Here is a 19,530-nt window from a genome sequence, read left to right on the forward strand (position 1 = left end):
CCCCTCCTCATCCCAGATCTGTCTTTAAGTTCTCAGTTAGGTGACCCCAGTGCTCTCTGGAGGAAACCCTACCCCATTCCTCAGGAGGGAGCTACTTCCTGTGGCTACTTCTCATACTTGCAAACTCAAGCAGGGCTTTAGGTTTGGCCCAGATGTGAGTTGAAGTTCCCCACTCAGTCTGTAGCATCCAGAAGACTTATTTTCATTCCCTTAAGAAAATTTACAGAATTTGATAAAATCTGCCTGCCCCACAAGTGTACAACTGATAAGCTGTAATACATTTGAGCACTGAATTTTTCAGGAACATATCTCCCCTCAGTACCAATCCCTTAGGGCCATCAGGTTTGGCAAACAAGCACGTTGAAGACGGAGTATGAAGTTTGTTTTTATTAAATAGAACATTGTTGGTATTTTCTTCCAAGATAAAATTGCTACGTAACTAGATATGTCAACTAACAAAGATGGAGATAACAGAACATAAGGTGATATGGTTTGGGTTTGTGTCCCCATCCAAATCTCATGTTGAATTGTAATCCCTAGTGTTGGATGTGGAGCCTGGTGGGAGGCGATTAAATCATGGGAGTGGTTTCTAATGGTTTATCACCATCTCCCTAGTGCTGTCTTGTGATAGAGTTCTCAAGAGATCTGGTAGTTCAAAAGTGTGTGGCACCTTCCCCTCCCCTCTCTCTCTCCCTCTCTGCCATGTGAAGAAGGTGCTCACTTACACTTTGCCTTCTGCCATGAGTGTAAGTTTCCTGAGGCCTCCCCAACCATGCTTCCTGTACAGCCATTGGAACTGTGAGTCAATTAAACCTTTTCTTCATAAATTTAAAAAAAAAAAAAGAAAGAAAATTTAATGACAGTCTAGGCTCCCCATTAGTGAGACGTGTCCTCAGTGAAGTAAGTGCAACTTGTAACAACAATAATTCATCTTCCTAGACTCCGTAAAGGAAAGAACATTGCTTTTAGCTTGGTTTTGACCTTCACCTTTAGGGACCACCACTACCATCAGCCCCTGCCATCATTATGCCAAGAAACATTTTCCCCTTACAACTGAGACCTCACAGCTTTACAGAAGCACCAAGTTAAGCTTGTTGAAAGAATGGGTACTAGTTCACATAGAGTAGCTCCGATGAGATCCTTGTGACTCTAGAGATCCTTCTGGTGGAGGTGAAGAGAAAGTTTTGCCAGTTCATACAGCTACAAGTTGAATAATTTATCTTTCAAGTATTTAAGTTTGGTTTGCCTTTTTGCGGAGAGGGGAGTAGAGTTTAAAAAAAAACAAACAAAAGAAAACACAAACAAACAAAAACCCGCAAAACAAATACCTCTAAGCCAAAAATGAACTTCTGTGATTCTGCAAAAAATCCTGGAGTAGGCTCAGGTATCTCCCCATGGCCTCTGCAACCATGCCCAGCTGAAACAATAGGCAAGAGAAGCTCGTATTAGTTTTGATCAAGAAGCCATGAGCTGGAGATATGATCTGGTTCAACAGCATGCACAATCACATGGCGTCCCAGTGGCACTTGTCAGACACACCCCCGGTTTCCAATCTGCCTTTCATTGTGAAGCCCAAAGCCTCTCTGAGCATGTGCAAGGCAACAGATTTATGCTGCCCTCTGCTGGTGAGCAGCTCTACTGCAAATCTTTTACAAGGAGGACTGAGCCTGGGCTGGTTGACTTCTTCCCTTCTCCCAGCCCCACCTCCTAGTAGACTCAAAGATAAATAACCCTGCTAGACTTAGAAGTTGAGTTCTGAGTGGGGCTGAGGTGAGAGTAGAGTGGTGGAGAATATAGATCAGGAGAAGTAGAAAGACCACAAACCAGGGATGTGTCACTATTAGAATCCAATATAGCCTAGGGGGCTCATCTGTGTATTTGCTTTGTTGGGGGAAATTTTCATTTGAACTCTCTCATGACATTTGAGTTACTTAGTACTGAATGCATTTTGTGATGTATTCAGAACATGCATTTCACTAATGTTTCCCTAATTCATGGGGGCTGCTGTTTTACCAGTCACCATGATCCTTAATCAGTGGAGTTGTATAGCATGTAGTCTGTAAAAGTGCTTAATAAAAATCATTTAATTCTAAATTACATGAGTGCACTTAACCCTAAAGATATTAAAACTGATTGTTTGATGTATTGCCATGAGTAGGTAGAAATTCAAAAATAAAAGCTTCCTGCACTTAAATCAAAGAGCACCAAGCTCATAGTCACTCGGTACAAGCACATGCATCAGTGTCATGAAGCTGGGCTATGATAAACTAACCCATTTTGGGCTTTTAAACTGTAAATATGAAGTACTTGAACTTGATCAGAGATGAGATACATAAGTGAGTTTTTCTGAGCAAAGTACTGTGTGTGACCTGATAGCTTGCTAAAAGCCTATGGAGATCACCTGCCACTTATTTGCAGACTTGGTGAGGGTGGCAGTGGGGCTAGCTGCTGATGTTTGGCAGGGTTAATGTGCACTGCTAGCCTAGACTCTAGGCTAGAGGCAGGCCTAGTGTGAGCAAATAGGAGAGAGGGGATTTTCATTGACTGAATTGTTATCCTTGGGTTCTCATTGTAGCTACATTCACACTTGCTTAACTTGCTCAGTACAGCCCTCAACACGATGCCATGTCCATGCGGAAACTTAAATCAGTCTTGATTATGGATCACAATAAATTTTGGAGGGATATGTCTGTTAAATTTGAGGGAATCTCAATAATTTCCATGGTTTAATGAGTGTGGTAAGAAAGATTATAAAATGCATACAATCTCTCATTCTCTCTCTCTCTTTCTCTTTCTGTTCTAGATATTAAGTATGCTTACACTGAAACATTGAAGTTTTTTTCACAGTTAAGAGACTAGCTTTCTGGGTTTTTTAAATAAAAGCCTTCTTCTAAGTGGTTAACCATAGATGAAAAGAAAAGGAGTATCTTCTTTTCTCCTTCCCTCCATGTTAGCAATGCTTTATGTTTGACTTTCAAGGCTTCTGTGAATCCTTGAAAGAAAGGCGGAGATTTCTAGAAATATCAGGGACAATATATGGATCCCATACATCCCATTGAGAACCAAGCACAGAGTTGGCTAATAAAGTAGCCATTGTGAGTTATCTATGCAGTACCTGTTGAGTGCACTATAATATGGCAGGTGGTAATGGAAGGCATCAATAAAGAAATAGAAAATAAGATACTATATTTTTGGAGAATGCACTCTAACAGGTCTAATTCTGCTAGAAAACAAACACTCTGTTAAATTATCCTATAAGTACATTACTTTTATTACTCAACTGACTATCTAAGGCAGTTTCTTTGGAAACAGACCAAATTGAAGATTGTGGGCAGGAGGTTTATTGGGAGAGTATAGGAAGTGAGAGAAGCAAGACTGGGCGGAGAAAGAAGTTGAGCTACGTTGCAGTTGCAATAGAGGTCTCATCCGGTCTGTTGGGGAGCTCTGGGGCCAGTATGGTCTTTCAGAGTGGTCTCAAGTTGAGGCAGATGAGCCTGGATTTTGTACTTCCCTGCCTTGACTGGTCATTGGGTGCAGGCTTCCCCATGGAGGGAGCATAGTCTTGAGTGAGACAGTTCCCTTTGGCCCAGGGAAATTTCCAGAGAGAGAGAATCAGCCTTGAGGCTTCAGCAGGCAACACTCCGAGCAGTTGCAGGAAATGAGGGCCGTGGTTCTGAAAGGAGGTTTCTAGGTGGTGCATAATAGCAGCAATCCCCAACCTTTTGGCATCAGGGTCCAGTTTCATGGAAGACAATTTTTCCACAAACCAGGGAGCAGGGAGGATGGTTTGGGGATGATTCAAGTGTATTACATTTATTGTGCACTTTATTTCTATTATTATTACATTGTAATATATAATGAAATAATTATACAACTCACCATAATGTAGTATCAGTGGGAACCCTGGGCTTGTTTTCTTGCAACTACATGGTCCCATCTCGAGGTGATGGGAGACAGTGACAGGTCATCAGGCATTAGATTCTCATAAAGAACACACAACCTAGATCCATCTCATGCAAAATTCACAATAGGGTTCACACCCCTATGGGAATCTAATGCCTCTGCTGATCTGACAGGAGATGGAGCTCAGGCGGTAATGTGAGCAATGGGGAGTCACTATAAATATAGATGAAGCTTCACTTGCTTACCTGCTGCTCACCTCCTGCTGTGCGACCCGGTTCCTAACAGGCCACTGAATGGTACCAGTCCATGGCCTGGGGACTGGGGACCCTTGCACTATAGCATCCACAATAGTCCAACCTGTGTGCTTCTTGGATTCACTTGCTTCTTACAGTAAGTTTACTTTATGTGGAAACAGCTTCTCCAGGGTTCTGGTTGGTGTTGCTTCTTGGGTATACTTACAGAAGGAAAATAGGAAAAAAAATGGCAGTTCCTGCTGCAGCAGCTGGTCTCAAGGATCATATCTGATACTCATTGTCTTCCTCCTCTATTACCCATTCTAGATTCCTTTCACCCTTGGCTAGCACCTCTGCTGGTCTAGGGAACTTAGTTGGTGGAATAATCTAAACTCTCAACCCTGTGGGGTATGAGCCCCTGGTCACCATGCGCTTCTCAGGCCATCGCTGCTGCATGTGTCCTTGTCCTTTTGCTGTCAAAACTGGGCAGGGGAATTCAAAAATACACCACTGCCCCTGCATCCTTTATGCCATTCTCTCCAGGATATGATAATGCTGTTGATTAATTGGCAGGTATGGAAACAGATTCAAAGGCTTCCACTTGGCCTTCCCACCTATAATAGCTCTTACTCCACAGAAGAATGAACCAAAGTGAGAGTTCTAACTACCAAATACGTTCATTACAAATGAGCATTCAAAGAGTTGCAGGCTAGGTGCAGTGGCTCATGCCTATAATCCCAGCACTTTGGGAGGCCAAGGCAGGCAGATCACTTGAGGTCAGGAGTTCGAGACCAGCCTGGCCAACATGGGGAACCCCATCGTTACTAAAAATACAAAAAATGAGCCAGGTGTGGTGGCACACACCTGTAGTCCCAGGTACTTGGGAGACTGAGGCACGAGAATCACTTGAGCCCGGGAGGCAGGGGTTGCAGTGAGCTGAGATTGCACCACTTTATTCTAGCCTGGGTGACAGAGCAAGACCCTGTTTCCAAAACAAAACAAACAAACAACAACAACAACAAAAAGACTGGCAAAATGACCACTAGCTAGGTCAGTCTCAGTGGTCCCAGAGTGAGCTAGTCAGGACCCCATTTCTTATCTAGTCCCAACACATTCCCCAGTAACAAAAGGGTTATTCAAGTATTTCAGATCTCAGTTATCAGTGTCAACACAAACCCCATGCCTAACTGTCATCAAAATGTCTGGGTATTCCGCATATCTGCTCTGCAACTACCTTAGTATTGATATATGGTCTTAAGTCCCATTGGGGAAGAACTAGGGGAGTCGTTACTGTATGTACCAGCTGCGATGCTGCAGGGTCATAGCCCCTCATTTAACAAATGAACTTCAAAGTCTGAGAACTGGCTCAGGTCTAGAAACTAGACAGGGGATCGTGGTTTTTTTATTGGGGTGGTTACCCTGAGCTTCTTGGTCATTCATCCTTGATTTCTTCTGAGGGTATAAGTTAAGTAATATATTAGTCAGCTGCTCATCTATTGGGCCCCTGAGAGCACCATGTTCTGTTAACTGTCTCCTTAATTCTCTGACCACCCTGGTTGCCACTCTAACATAACTGTTCATTATAAGAACTGAGTTCACCTTGCTTTTGACAGCTAAGTGCTACCACCTAGCCTCTGCACTTTCAGGATATTATCAGCCCCATTCTACCATTACCAGTTTTGTAATAAATTTCCTACCATGAGCCATGGCCTACAGAAGACGGCCATAATCTCTGAGAGTCTCAGCAATGCTAGCCTTCCATCTCACCAGCACATTCCTTATCACTTTGGCAAACAGAGCGCCCTCCAGGCCATCCCATAACACATTGTCTATTGGTGCTTATTTCTGGCCCTTTGGAGTATGGCTGCTGTGACATGTCCCTTTCTCTGTGCTTTTTGAACCTATCCTCCACCAACTGTCATGGACTTCTCACTTAATGTGGGCAACTGCTTTTTCCCAGATTCCCACAGCACACTAGTGAGGTCCTTGTCAGAAATTAAATCCTGTGTCCTAGGTGAGTGTTCCCATAGTGATACATTCTCCTTCATACAACTTTACATTCCACCCTTCTTTATCCAGAATCTTCAGGATCCAATCCTATAATACCATCCTGGCTTCTGCAAGTACATTTTGTCTAGGTTGCAAAGATCCTTAGCATATAGGCTTTCCTTTCTTATCGGCCCAGCACTTCCTCAGTTGGGTTATGCTGTGACTTGATCCTAGTTATTGGTCTGGTGGTCAGGAGGGAAGGTGAGGTTAGACCCTGAGCAGGACTTGTGTGATCTGGCAAGCAGAGGCCTGCATCATCTTCAGTGTGGGGTGAGGGCGCACTGGCCATTAGTGGGGAGGAATGGTCTCCTGCAGGCCTACATGGTTCAGGCTGATCTGTTTTTAATGCTCTTGAGAACAATGGCCCAGGAAGTTCCAAGATCCCACTCCTCAATCAATCTTAGTGTAGGAGACTTGGTGGGGTTCAGAAGTTAACCTTCTCAGGGACTTTTCCACCCTTAAAACTGAGTGCTGGTCCTGATCCTCAGCATTGTCTGCCCTCCAGCTGTAGGAAATGAGAAACTATATATGGCCAAGGAGACCCTCTGACTTTTACACTTTGCCTTTAGTTGGTGATTAATTACCCCTCTGTTTTTCATTGTCTTTCTTAGATATATTGATAATACCCAGCACCAATCAACTGGTTTCCATAGTCCTTATAAGTAATACTTTTCCTGTACCTCTCAAACACCTAAGATTTTGTACCAGTCAGTACATCCCCTTGCACTGACATCTTATCTTACTCAATACCTGTAAAAGTTCTAACAATTGCATGGATACAGCATGCCAGGGCCTACCAGTACCTCACTTACCACCAGTTATGGTGTCCTTATTACCGGTTGGACAGTGGGTCACACAGCCAATTAGAAGCCTCAAAATTCTATTCTACAGGAAGTCCTAGCCAGAGCAATCAGGCAAGAGAAAGAAAGAAAGAGCATCCAAACTGGAAAATAGGAAGTCAAAGTATTGCTGTTTGCCAATGATATGATCTTATACCTAGAAAACCCTGAAGACTCTTCTAGAAGACTCCTGGATCTGATACATGAATTCAGTAAAGTCTCAGGTTACAAAATCAATGTACATAAATGAGTAACACTGCTATACACCAATAATGACGAAGCTGATTATCAAATCAACTCAATCCCTTCTACAACAGCTACAAAAAATAAAATAAAATACCTAGGAATGTAATTAACCAAGGAAGTGAAAGATCTCTACAAGGAAAACTACAAAACACTGCTGAAAGAAATCATAGATGACACAAACAAATGGAAATACATCCCATGCTCATGAATTGAAAGAATCAATATTGTGAAAATGACCATACTGCCTAAAGCAATCTCTAGATTCAATGCAATTCCTATCAAATACCAACCTCATTTTTCACAGAATTAGAAAAAAAAAATCCTAAAATTCACAGGCAACCAAAAAAGAATCTGAATAGCCAGAGCAATCCTAAAAAAAAAAAATCCTGGGGGCATCATACTACTTCACTTCAAATTATACTGCAAGCCTATAGGAAACAAAACAGCATGGTGCTGGTATAAAAGTAGATACATAGGCCAATGGAACAGAATAGAGAATCCACAAATAAAGACAAATACTTATAACTAACTAATCTTTGACAAAGCATACAAAAACATAAGTTGGGGAAAGGACACCCTATTCAATAAATGCTGCTGGGAAAATTGGATCGCCACATGTAGAAGAATGAAACTAGATTCCTATCTCTCACCATATACAAAAATTAACTAAAAATGGACTAAAGACTTAAATATAAGACCTGAAACCATAAAAATTTTTGGAGAAAACCTAGAAAAATATCTTCTGGCATTGGCCTAGCCGAATAATTTATGACTAAGACTCCAAAAGCAAGTGCAACAAAAACAAAAATAAATAAATGATACCTAATTAAACTAAAAAGCTTCTGCACAGCAAAAGAAGTAATCACCAAACTAAACAGACAACCTACATAATGGGAAAAATATTTGCAAATTATGCATCCAACAAAGAACTCATATCCAGAATCTACAAGGAACTCAAACAAGTCAGCAAGAAAAAAAAAAATCCCATCAAAAAGTGGGCTAATGACATGAATAGACATTTCTCAAAAGAAGATATACAAATGGCTAACAAACATATGACAAAATGCTCAACATCACTAATAATCAGAGGAATGTAAATTAAAACCACAACGAGATACCACCTTACCCCAGCCAGAATGGCCATTATTAAAAAGTCAGAAAACAATCGATGTTGGCATGGGTGTGATAAAAAGGGAACACTTATACACTACTGGTGAGAATGTAAATTAGTACAACCTCTATGGAGAACAGTATAGAAATTTCTCAAAGTAGTAAAAGTAAATCTGCCATTTGATTTAGCAATCCCACTACTGGATGTCTACCCAAAGGAAAGTCAGTCACTGTATAAAAAGACACCTGTGTGCATATGTTTATCATAGCACAATCACAATTGCAAAGATAAGGAATCAACATAAGTGCCCATCAATGGATAAATAAAGAAAATGTGGTTATCTATCTATCTATATACCTATCTACTCTGTCTATCATCTGTGTACAATTGAATACTACTCATCCATAAAAAAGAATGAAATAATGTCTTTTGTAGCAACTTGGATGAAACTGGAGGCCATTATTCTAAGTGAAGTAACTCAGGAATCAAAAACCAAATACCACATATTCTCACTTATAAGTGGGAGCTAAGTTATGAGTATCCAAAGGTATGGAGTGATGTAATGGGCATTGGAGACTCAGAAAGAGGGAGGTTGCGAGGGGGCTGTGGGGTGAATAATTACCTATTGGGTACAATGTACACTATTTGGATGCTGGGTGCACTAAAATCCCAGACTTAACCACTATACAAGTTATCCATGTAACCAAAACCCACTTGTACCCCTAACGCTATTAAAATACAATTTTTTAAAATTCTATTTTATGATCAGCATCCTAGGACCATTCTTGGTGCCAGCTGTCTTAGATCAAGTTTCAGGAAATAGACTCTGAGACAAATAGTTGCTTGCAGGATGTTTATTGGAGAAATTATTGAAACAACACCTGTTAGAAAGTAAGGGAAGCAGGATCGGGCAGAGGGAAAAGCTGAACTCCAATGTGGTTGCAATAGAGACATCAGCCAATCCCATAAAAAATGCTGGTGCTGGGATGGCACTTCTGAGTTATCCCAAACTGAGCCAAGGGGGCCATGTTTTTGTACCTCTGCACTAGATGTGGACTGGCCCTGGGAAGGGAGTGTGACATTGGGCAAGACAGCTTCCTTCGGCTAAATCAGGGTTTCTCCACAAAATACTATTGACATTTTGGACCAGACAGTTCTTTCTTGGAGGAAGGAGGCTGTCCTGTGCATTATAGGACATATATCAGCATCTCAGCCTCCACCTACTACATTTCAGTAGCATTCCCCCTTGATAATCAAAATATCTCCAGATATCGCCCCGTGTGTGTGTGTGTGTGTGTGTGTGTGTACATTTGTGTTTGTGTGTGTGTTTCCCTGCCAAGTGAGGACACATAAAGAAGTGTCCCTCTGCAAGTTAGGAAGAGGGCCCTCACCAGAATCAGCCACCACCTTGATCTTGGACTTCCCAGTCTTCAGAATTGTGAGGCATACATTTCTGTTGTTTAAGCCACCCAGGCTGTGGTATTTTTGTTGTAGCAGCCCAAACTGACTAAGGCAGACCTTCATCATTTTTCACCTTGATAATTGAAATAGCTGACACTCTCTACAGCTTCAGGAGACCACTCCCCATACATCTTCCTTATGTTGAGAGTATCTTTCATAAATGCAGGCATGAGCATGTCACTGCTGAACTAAACACCTCTCACCTGAAGTAACATTTTCCAAAGTGGGGTCTGCATCTAGTATGCTTTTCAAAAATGCTGATTCCAAGGCCTAACTCATCAGGCTCAAAGTCTCTGGGTGTATGGCACTTAAAAATTACAGTTAGACAACCTAAATTCCTTTTTATTCTAAGTGCAAACTCCTTTTCATGGCACAGGGTGCCCTTCAGAAACTGAAATCTCAGCCTATCTTCTTGACTTCATCTCCACCATTCACTCTCCTGTTTGTACTAAAAGCTGCGCCCAGCTGAACTACTTGTGTTTTGTTGAAACATGCCACGCATGTCCCAATATCTGTACCTCTTCACACATTACTGCCTTCTTTTCCTCTAACTGCTAAAATTCCTGTGTGTTTTAAAACTCAGCTTCTCCTTGAAGCCTTCCATGATTATGTTCTTCACCAGTGTCTTCCTTTCCTTGGGGCTTCCATAGCACTCACCCTGTTATTCTGCATGTTATTCTGTTCCGGCCCTCACCCCTGGGCTATTCGCCTGTATATACCTGCCTCTCTCCTGGAATGGCGGCCCTCTGAGAGCACAGCCTGGGTCTTTATTCTAGCACGTTAGTCACTCAGTAAACACTGACTGAGGGAATGAATGAGCATTGTGATACTCACTCTGGGTCAGTACTGCCTAATCGAAGTATAATGTGAAACACTTATGTAATTTTAGATTTTCTGGCAGCCACATTAAAAAGAGAAAGAGAAACAAGTGAAATTAATTCTAATCATGTGTTTATTTAACCCAATCTATCCAAAATATTATCATTACAACATGCAACTCATACAAAAAAGTATTGATATATTTTACATTATCTCTTCCTACTAAGTCTTCAGAATTCTAGTATGCTTTCATACTGAACACATTTCAAACCAGACTGGCCATAATTCACATGCTCAGTAGCCACATGTGGCTAGTGAGTACCATACTGGAATCACTAAACAGCATGATTCTATACTAGAGAGAATGCTATTGAGATACATGTGAGAGCTTTTGCCTATAAAGTAAGCAGTAGTCTAGTCCAGGGTTCATACTTGGTGGTTACATGGCACTTAAGTAATTTTTACCAAGACTATGTTAACCTTGGTCTCCTTTGTGTGCTGCATGTAGATGCGAGAGCAGGTCTGACTGAGAGAGTCCTGCGTGTGAGCTATGCACGGCCTACAGAAAGTCAGCAGGACTGTCAGCAGCTAACAAACCTACTTCTCAACCAGGCAGTTGGAGCTGAAATGCACAAACAAACTACCTCTTTAGGGAACATTAAAGGCATTAAATGAGAATGCGACATTCTTTGGCACTCAAAGCCGCACCCTTCAAAGCCATCATCACTGAGGTTCTACTTACCGAAAGAAAAAGCCACAGAAATGTAAATACAGTTCATTTGTAGATGCCTTGGTAGAGGTGTATCCACGCCCTCTAGGGACATCATTCCATCTAAGGGAGGAGATAAAGAACATTTCTTAAGCAGGAAACTTAGAACCATTTCAAGATGTGAACTGTTTGTCTTGCTCAGGCCTGTCTGCTGGCTCCATCTAACTCAGACAGCAGTGAGTGTTTGCTGGGCCCAACCTCTATTCTCTTGGAGTCAGAACTAAAAAAAAAGTGATTCTCCAACTCCCAGCCCCACACTCGGTGACCTCAATTGAGAAGCCTGGTGCCAACTGGCACCAAGCATAGGGTGGAACTGAGAGATGACTTGGCATTCTCAGCCTGGCACCCTCTTGGTGGGCAGGAACCCAAAGCAGCCTTTCCTTCTGCTTCTGCTCCCTTAGAGCAAGAGGCCTCAGTTTCAGTCAAAACAGTCAGATACACAAATTAGCATCAGAACCAAAATGGTTTCCTGGGAAACTAATGACAAAAATTCCAGTTTTAAAACATTTTCTTTGCATCCTAGAGAGAGAAGCCATGTTTTTCACAAGGACAAAAGTCCTGTGCCAAAGAACTCCATCTCATATAAAGAAGTGTCATTGACCAAAGACTCTGGAATAGACGAAAAGTGCTATTTGAGGCTTTCAGCACATGCTTTATGTATTTTTCTATACCTTGTTCCCATATAATCCTGACCCATTCACTCATGCCTGTTTTTACAGAAGTGACACATTTCCTCATTAATTTCTTTTCCCAGCTGTCCTTTGTCCTATAAGAAGTTGAGCTTTTTAGCATGAAGCAGCTGGAGAACAAGTCAGAGATTTTAAAAAATTATTGGTAGAGAAGACTTAGAATATCATACCTCTACCCATCAAAACCTATCCCTTGGAAATTATCTAAAAAAATAATTTGCATTCCAGTGATAATAATATACATTTGTAGAGTGGTTCATAGTTTACAAAATGCCTTCACATATATTTCCTCAATTCAACTTCTCAATAGTTTGAGTAGAAATACAAGGTCTAATCTTTATGTTCTGTCTCCTAGGAGCATTCATTCAACTCACAAACACATACTGAGAGCCTTCTCTGTGCCTGGCCTTGAGGAATGCACTGGGGAACAGAGCCATCGGACATCCTCCCTTCTGGGATGAGCTGAGTCTTGGGAAAATAGAAAGCAATTAAAATTCATTAAAATTCAGAGGTATATACAACATGCTGCAGGAACAAATAAGAAGGGCCCTCAATGCAGCATTTTAATATTGAGTAATCTCTTAATCTGAAGAAATTAAACTCCTTAAGGATGGAATTTCTGGTCTCCTAAAAAACCAATAAGGGAGGTATTGGCAGGGAAGCCTTCCCAAGGCCCTCTAAATCACACAACACTGGCAGTGTCTTACCTGAGGGTATAACAATGGTATGTGTATAATATGTGCATCAGGCACACCCCCTTTTATTGTGCTTCACTTTATTGCATGTCACAGATATTGTGGTTTTTACAAATTGAAGGTTGTGGCAACCCTGCATCCAGAAAGTCTACTGGTGCCATTTTTCTAGTAGCATGTGCTCACTTCCAGTCTCTGTGTCCACTTTGGTAATTCTGTTAATATGTCAAACTTTTTCATTATTACATCTGTTACGGTGGTCTATGATCAGTGATCTTTGATGTTACTGTTGTAGTTGTTTTGGGGCACCATGAACTGTGCCCATATAAAATGGCATTCTGACTGCTCCATCGACCAGCCTTTCCACATCTCTCTCCTTCTCCTCAGGCATCCCTATTCCCTGGGACACAATATTGAAATTAGGCTGACTAATAACCCCTACAATGGCCTCTTAGTATTCAAGTATTCTCACTTTAAATCAGAAGTTAGGAATTATTAAGCTTAATGAGGAAAACATGTTGAAAGCTGAGATAGGCCAAAAGCTAGTCCTCTTGTACCAAACAGCCAAGTTGTGAATGCAAAGGAAAAGTTCTTGAGGGAAATTAAAAGTGTTACTCCAGTGAACACATGAATGATAAGAAAGTGAAACAGCCTTATTGCTGATATGGAGAATGTTTCAGTGGTCTGGATAGAAGATCTTACCAGCCACAATATTCATTTAAACCAAATCTTAATCAACAGCAAGGCCCTAATTCTCTTTAATTCTATGAAGGTGGAGAGATGTTAGGAAGCTGCAGAAGAAAGTTGGAAGCTAGCGGAGTTTAGTTCAGGAAGTTTAAAGAAAGAAGCCATCTCTATAACATTAAAGTACAAGGTGAAGCAGCAAGAGCTGATGGAGAAGCTATAGGAAGTTATCCAGAAGATCTAGCTAGGATCACTGAGGGAGATGGCCACACTAAACAACAGATTTTCCATGTAGACAAAACAGCCTTATATCGGAATAAGATGCCATCTAGAATTTTTATCACTAGAGAGAAGTCAGTGCCTGGCTTCCAAGCTTCAAAGGACAGGCTGACACTCTTATGAGGGGCTAATGCAGCTGGTGACTTTAAGTTAAAGCCAATGTTTCATCATTATGGAATTCTAGCACTCTTAAGAATTATGCTAAATCTACTCTGCCTACGCTCTATAAATGGAATAACAAAGCCTGGGTGATAGCACGTCTATTTACAGTATGGTTTACTGAATATTTTAAGCCTACTCTTGAGACCTATTGCTCAGAAAAAAAAAGATTACCTTCAAAATATTACTGCTCTTTGACATGGTACTTTGTCATTCAAGAGCTCTGGTGGAAATGTACAAGAAGATGAATGCTGTTTTCATGCCTGCTAACACAACATTTATTCTGCAGCCCATGGATTGAGCAGTAATTTTGACCTCAAGTCTTATTATTTAAGATAGGGATATTACTGCCATAGATAATGATTCCTCTGATGGATCTGGGCAAAGTCAATTGAAAACCTTCTGGATAGGATCCACCATTCTAGATGCCATTAACATTCATGATTCATGGGAGGAGGTCAAAATATCAACATTGACAGTTTTGAAGAAGTTGATTACAACTCTCATGGATGATTTTTTTTGGGTTCAATATTTCAGTGGAGGAAGTCACTGCAAATGTCATGGAAATTGCAAAAGAACTATAATTAGAAGTGGAGCCTGAAGTTATACAATCCCATGACAAAACTTGAACAAATGAGTGGTTGCTTCTTATGGATGAGCAAAGAAAGTGGTTTCTTGGGATGGAATCTATTCCTGGTGAAGATGCTGTGAACCTTACTGAAATTACCACAAAGGATTTAGAATATTCTATAAACTTAGTTGATAGAGCAATGGCAGGGTTTTAGAGGAGTGACTCCAATTTTGAAAGAAGTTCTACCGTGGGGGAAAATGCTATCAAACAGTATCACATGCTATAGAGAAATCTTTGTGAAAGGAAGAGCCAATCAATGCAGCAAACTTCATTGTTGTCTTATTTTAAGGAATTGCCACAACCACCCCAACCTTTAGCAACCACAACCCTGATCAGTCAGCAGCCATCAACATCAAGGCAAGATCCTCCATCAGCAAAAAGATTACAACTTGCTGAAGGCTCAGATGATCATTAGCATTTTTTAACAGTAAAGTATTTTTAAAGTATGTACTTTTTTTAGACCTAATGCTACTGCATGCTTAATAGACTATAGTATAGTATAAACATACCTTTAGATTCACTGGGAAATGAAAACATTTATGTAACTCACTTTATTGCAATATTAGCTTTATTGTGGTGGTCTGGAAATGAACTGCAATATCTCCAAGTTATGTGTGTATTGTATATTAGAGTTACAGTATGAAACTAAAGTATGTTCAGTAGTCATAACTTTAGGTATGACTCTAAACTAATAGGCTTGATTTTTTTCATAATATATTAGGATCTATACACTCTCCAAATGAGCATTGGACTCCAGTGTAGAGCAAGTACTTTTTTTTTTCCTTTTTTTCTTTTTTTTTTTTTTTTTGAGACGGAGTCTCTGTCGCCCAGGATGTAGTGTAGTGGCGCGGTCTTGAGTTACTGCAACTCCACCTCCCAGGTTCAAGTGATTCTCCCTCAGCCTCCTGACTAGCTGGGATTACAGGCACTTGCCACCACACCCAGCTAATTTTTGTATTTTTAATAGAGACGGGGTTTCACCATGTAGGTCAGGCTGGTCTCGAACTCCTGACCTCATGATCTGCCCGCCTCGACCTCCCAAAGTGGTGGGGTTTTAGGCGTGAGTCACTGCGCCCGGCCCAGCAACTACTTCTGAATGTAGATATTGCTTAAAACATTTTATAATACCCTTTTATTGGCATTCTCTTCAGAGTCTGGAGGTAGTCTTTCTCCTATTCTTTTTCTCTTGTTTTTTTAATTGCAAGAGTAATGCACATACATACTCATGTAAACAATTTATTATTACACAGATATATAATTTTAAAAACGAAAGTCTCACAATCATCTCCTCAAAAACAACAGTGTGTAATATGTCCTTTCATGGTTTAAACATGTCTGTGTTTACACATATTTTTTAGGGCAGAGTGGAACCACATTGCACAACTTCCTTAAGAGATATATAGCTCAATGCTTATCTTAAATATAGATATCTTTCTGTGTTGGTAAAGACATAATATTCTCTTAGATGACTATATATAGTCAGTCAATATATAAATGCACTATAATTTATTTAAGCAGTCTTCTACTGATGAACGCTAGGTTTTTATAATTTTTCACTCTTATGAACAAAACTGTGATTAAAATCCTTATACATACTGATTTGGACATTAGTTTGAGTATTTCTAGAAAATAAATGTCTAGGACAAATTCCTAGCATATTCTTTATAGATCCTCAATGTAAAGCAAAGCTTTAAATTTAAGACTAGTAAGTCATTTAAAAGTATTTTTGGTCAAAACAAAACTTGACAGTAAGTGGGGTGACTAGGGACTAGGCATATTGAGCAGCTAGGTTGCCTATACCTATCATGCTGCTAGAAACTAGCATTATCTCATTACTCCTGGAAATTCTGACAATTGTGGCATTACTGTTCCCATTTTAGAGATGAAGAAATTGAGACAGTGAGAGGCTAAGCTTTTCCAAGGTTATGCAGTTAGCAAATGGCAGAGCAAAGATTGGACGTAGGTCTTTCCAATTCTTTTGACTATAGCACCTGCCTCTCAGTAGTATAAAACCATGTTACTGGTTTCTTGGTTTAAATTCCAACTGTCTCTAAAGAAAATATCAAAAGTGTTTTAGTCAATTTCAGAAATGCTGAAATAAATGTAATCTTTCCAAATCTATATATAAAAAATACTTTGCATTTGAATACATAAATTTTGCTATGTTAATTATAAAATGTCTTATAGTTTAGTCACGTCATCTCCCTTTTCTTACTGAATAACAGTGCTGTACTATAAAAAAACAGTGCCCCCAAATACATACATTTCTTTATTCTAAAATGTTTCAGGTCTGGATTTATACAAATTCTGTTGTTCAAAATGGATAGTAAAGAAGCAAACTCATTATGAAGTCAATTTGGCTGCCAGCTTCATTGTACTTAGAACTAACCCATCATCTGAGAGTCTGTTCCTTGCTGTTTAATTACCTCTTTGCTTTCAAGCCCTTTTTGAAAATTCACCAGTTCTATAGTATTTTTTAGTTTCTCTCTAGGAACAGGCTCCTCTGGAAACAAAGTACAGATACCGTGAGAAAAGGTGGGTTAAAAAAAGTAGGGAAACTAGGAGGCTGAAAGAACAATATTCAAATGCTACTCTTCAGAATGGTTGTGTTTCAGTTGCTTCATCTTGGATTGTCAACTCACAAGGCAATATTAATGTTTTCCAATGAAATGGTTTAATTGTATACGATGTGCTCATTAGCACTGAGTTCCCCCTTTGTCCCAGTGTCTTTCCTGGTACCTCATGTGCTCCCATAGCACGCCCTGTATGCACTCATCACATCATTGACCACAGTTTCCCATCCTCCTTCCTCATTAGACTGAGAGTTTCTGGATAACATAAACCACGTTTCTGTTATCATTACGTTCTTAGTTCATAGCACAGCATCCAGCTCCTGATAGTTGCTCATTTCATTTGTTGCTCAAAAAAATGTCAGAAAATTTAAGGGCAGCTTTCCCCAGATGTAGTCTATGTTTCTGCCTTTCACCAATATTAACACAAAGCTCAACACACTTTACATTCCCCCAAAAACAATTCATTCACACCATGACTATTAGTGAGCAATGTGGATTTTGCTGAAGATCTTGTAGGCATATTAGGGGAGAGTGAGCCATGTAAAACTCTAGATCTGACATATTTGTTTCCTGCAGTTGTTTTTCCCCATTGTGCTTCCACCTCACAGGCTTCCTCCTTCTACTAGACAGAACAACTCACTGCTTTCCCAAACTCTTCCTCCAAACTCACATACCCATGCCTAGCAGAGCCCATGGTAGACACATGCCTTTAGAAGTGGTGGATGGCTGTGTTACAAAAACAAAAAAACAAAAAAACATTTTTTCCCTATTACATCAGCATTTGCAGCTATTAGTACTTAGATTTTCCAAACAGTTTTATGGTATCTAATGTAAGCAAAATCATGCCTCTTCCAGACATACCATTTTGAAAGTCACCCTCCACCTCTCCAATCCAAAGAGGAAGGAGTCATTTCTAGCTAATGACCTTCCTCTTATGACAAGTGAGGTCCTTCCTGCTGGGCCCTCAGCTTGTGTTCACCTCTGCTACCCCCAGTGCTTCGTGGTTCCTGGTCTCCAGGGAAGAAGGCCTTCTCACTGGGGCCCTGAGCTCACCATGCCAGCAGAGGCAGAAACCTCTCACCTTACGACTGGTGTTTCCCTCTCTGTGACCTCTAGGAAATCTTCTTTTCTCTTATTAATTATAATTAATTAAATTTATATATAATTATATTAAATTATGTCATTTAATATATATTTAATTATATTAAATCCATTGTTATGTTAAGTATAATTATTAGATTTAATAATATATTATGCTGCAAATTTACTAATCTGCTGCTATGTGCCAGACACTGTGTGCAGCACTTATTTATGTTACCTCATTTAGTCGCTAGGGCAACCCTGTAGATGGTTACTACTACTCCTGTTTCACAGATAACAAAACGTAGGTTAAGGAAAATTAAGTCATTTGCCTAAAGGTGTTTCACTCATGTGGAATTTGAACACAGTGTGTCTGCAACACCTGTGTGTGCTTTGATCCCTCACTGCCTGAATAGACCCAGGATTACATCCCTGCTACAAGCACAATCTGAGTGTTCCCTTCCCCTTTTCTATCTTTTGTGTATCTAAGAACCTTGCCCTGCCCTGCAGGCCACCTCTGCCATGGTCAGCTGTGTTGCTGTTAACTCGGGCTGTGTCTCCCCTCAGGATGTGGTTTCCTCCCTAGCCATTGTCATAGCCAGCCCTGAACTCTTCTTTATCCTTTTTTTTTTTTTTTTTTTTTTTTAATGCTGTGGCCTTGGCTGATTTGCTTTCATCCTTTTTTTCTTCCTCTTCAGTATTTCTACCAGTTTACTGGATCCCTCCTGAGAAAGATTTCTCGCTCCATTCACATCCAGCCGAGCCCCAAGAAACTTCCCAATTTTCCTTTGTTATAGCATCTTGGAAAGTTCCCTGCAGTTCTTAAAGGTCTCCCAGTATTTAGTCTTATGGTTCCTAAAGAAGAATAATTTTTATCAAAAGTTTAGTAACTAAGAAAAGATCTGCAAGTCATATTATTAAGTGAGAAAGACAAAATGCAGAAAAGTAACTATGATGTGCTACCAACCACATACAAAGGATAGAAAAACTACCTGTTTTGGGTAGTTGTGGAGTGAGATGATTTTTACTGAGCAGATGAAGAATAGGAGCAGGAGATTTCACTGTATATCTTTTACAGTTGACGTTTGGACCATATGAATATATTACCAATGTCAAAACTAGACGAGTGATTTCTTTTCCTAAAGAAATGCAAGTAATTTTCCTGATGGGCAGGAGAGGGCATTTTGCTACAGTAGTTTATGAAAAATAATAAATGAAAAAATAGTTTTGATAAGGAAGACAAACAACTTGTTCCAGAAGAATGTTCAGGTCAGTGAATATTTCACATAAATCTGGTAATCCAAAACACCCAG

General features: G+C 40.2%; 1 long non-coding RNA gene across 5 annotated transcripts in view; it reads left to right on the forward strand.

The window, feature by feature from the left end:
• LOC129137059 (uncharacterized) overlaps nt 1–19,530 on the forward strand; it is a 171,757-nt gene that overhangs the window by 51,892 nt on the left and 100,335 nt on the right. The gene's annotated exons all lie outside the window — the stretch shown is intronic.

This window comes from Pan troglodytes, chromosome 15, assembly GCF_028858775.2.
Source record: "Pan troglodytes isolate AG18354 chromosome 15, NHGRI_mPanTro3-v2.0_pri, whole genome shotgun sequence".
Classification (NCBI taxonomy): domain Eukaryota; kingdom Metazoa; phylum Chordata; class Mammalia; order Primates; family Hominidae; genus Pan; species Pan troglodytes.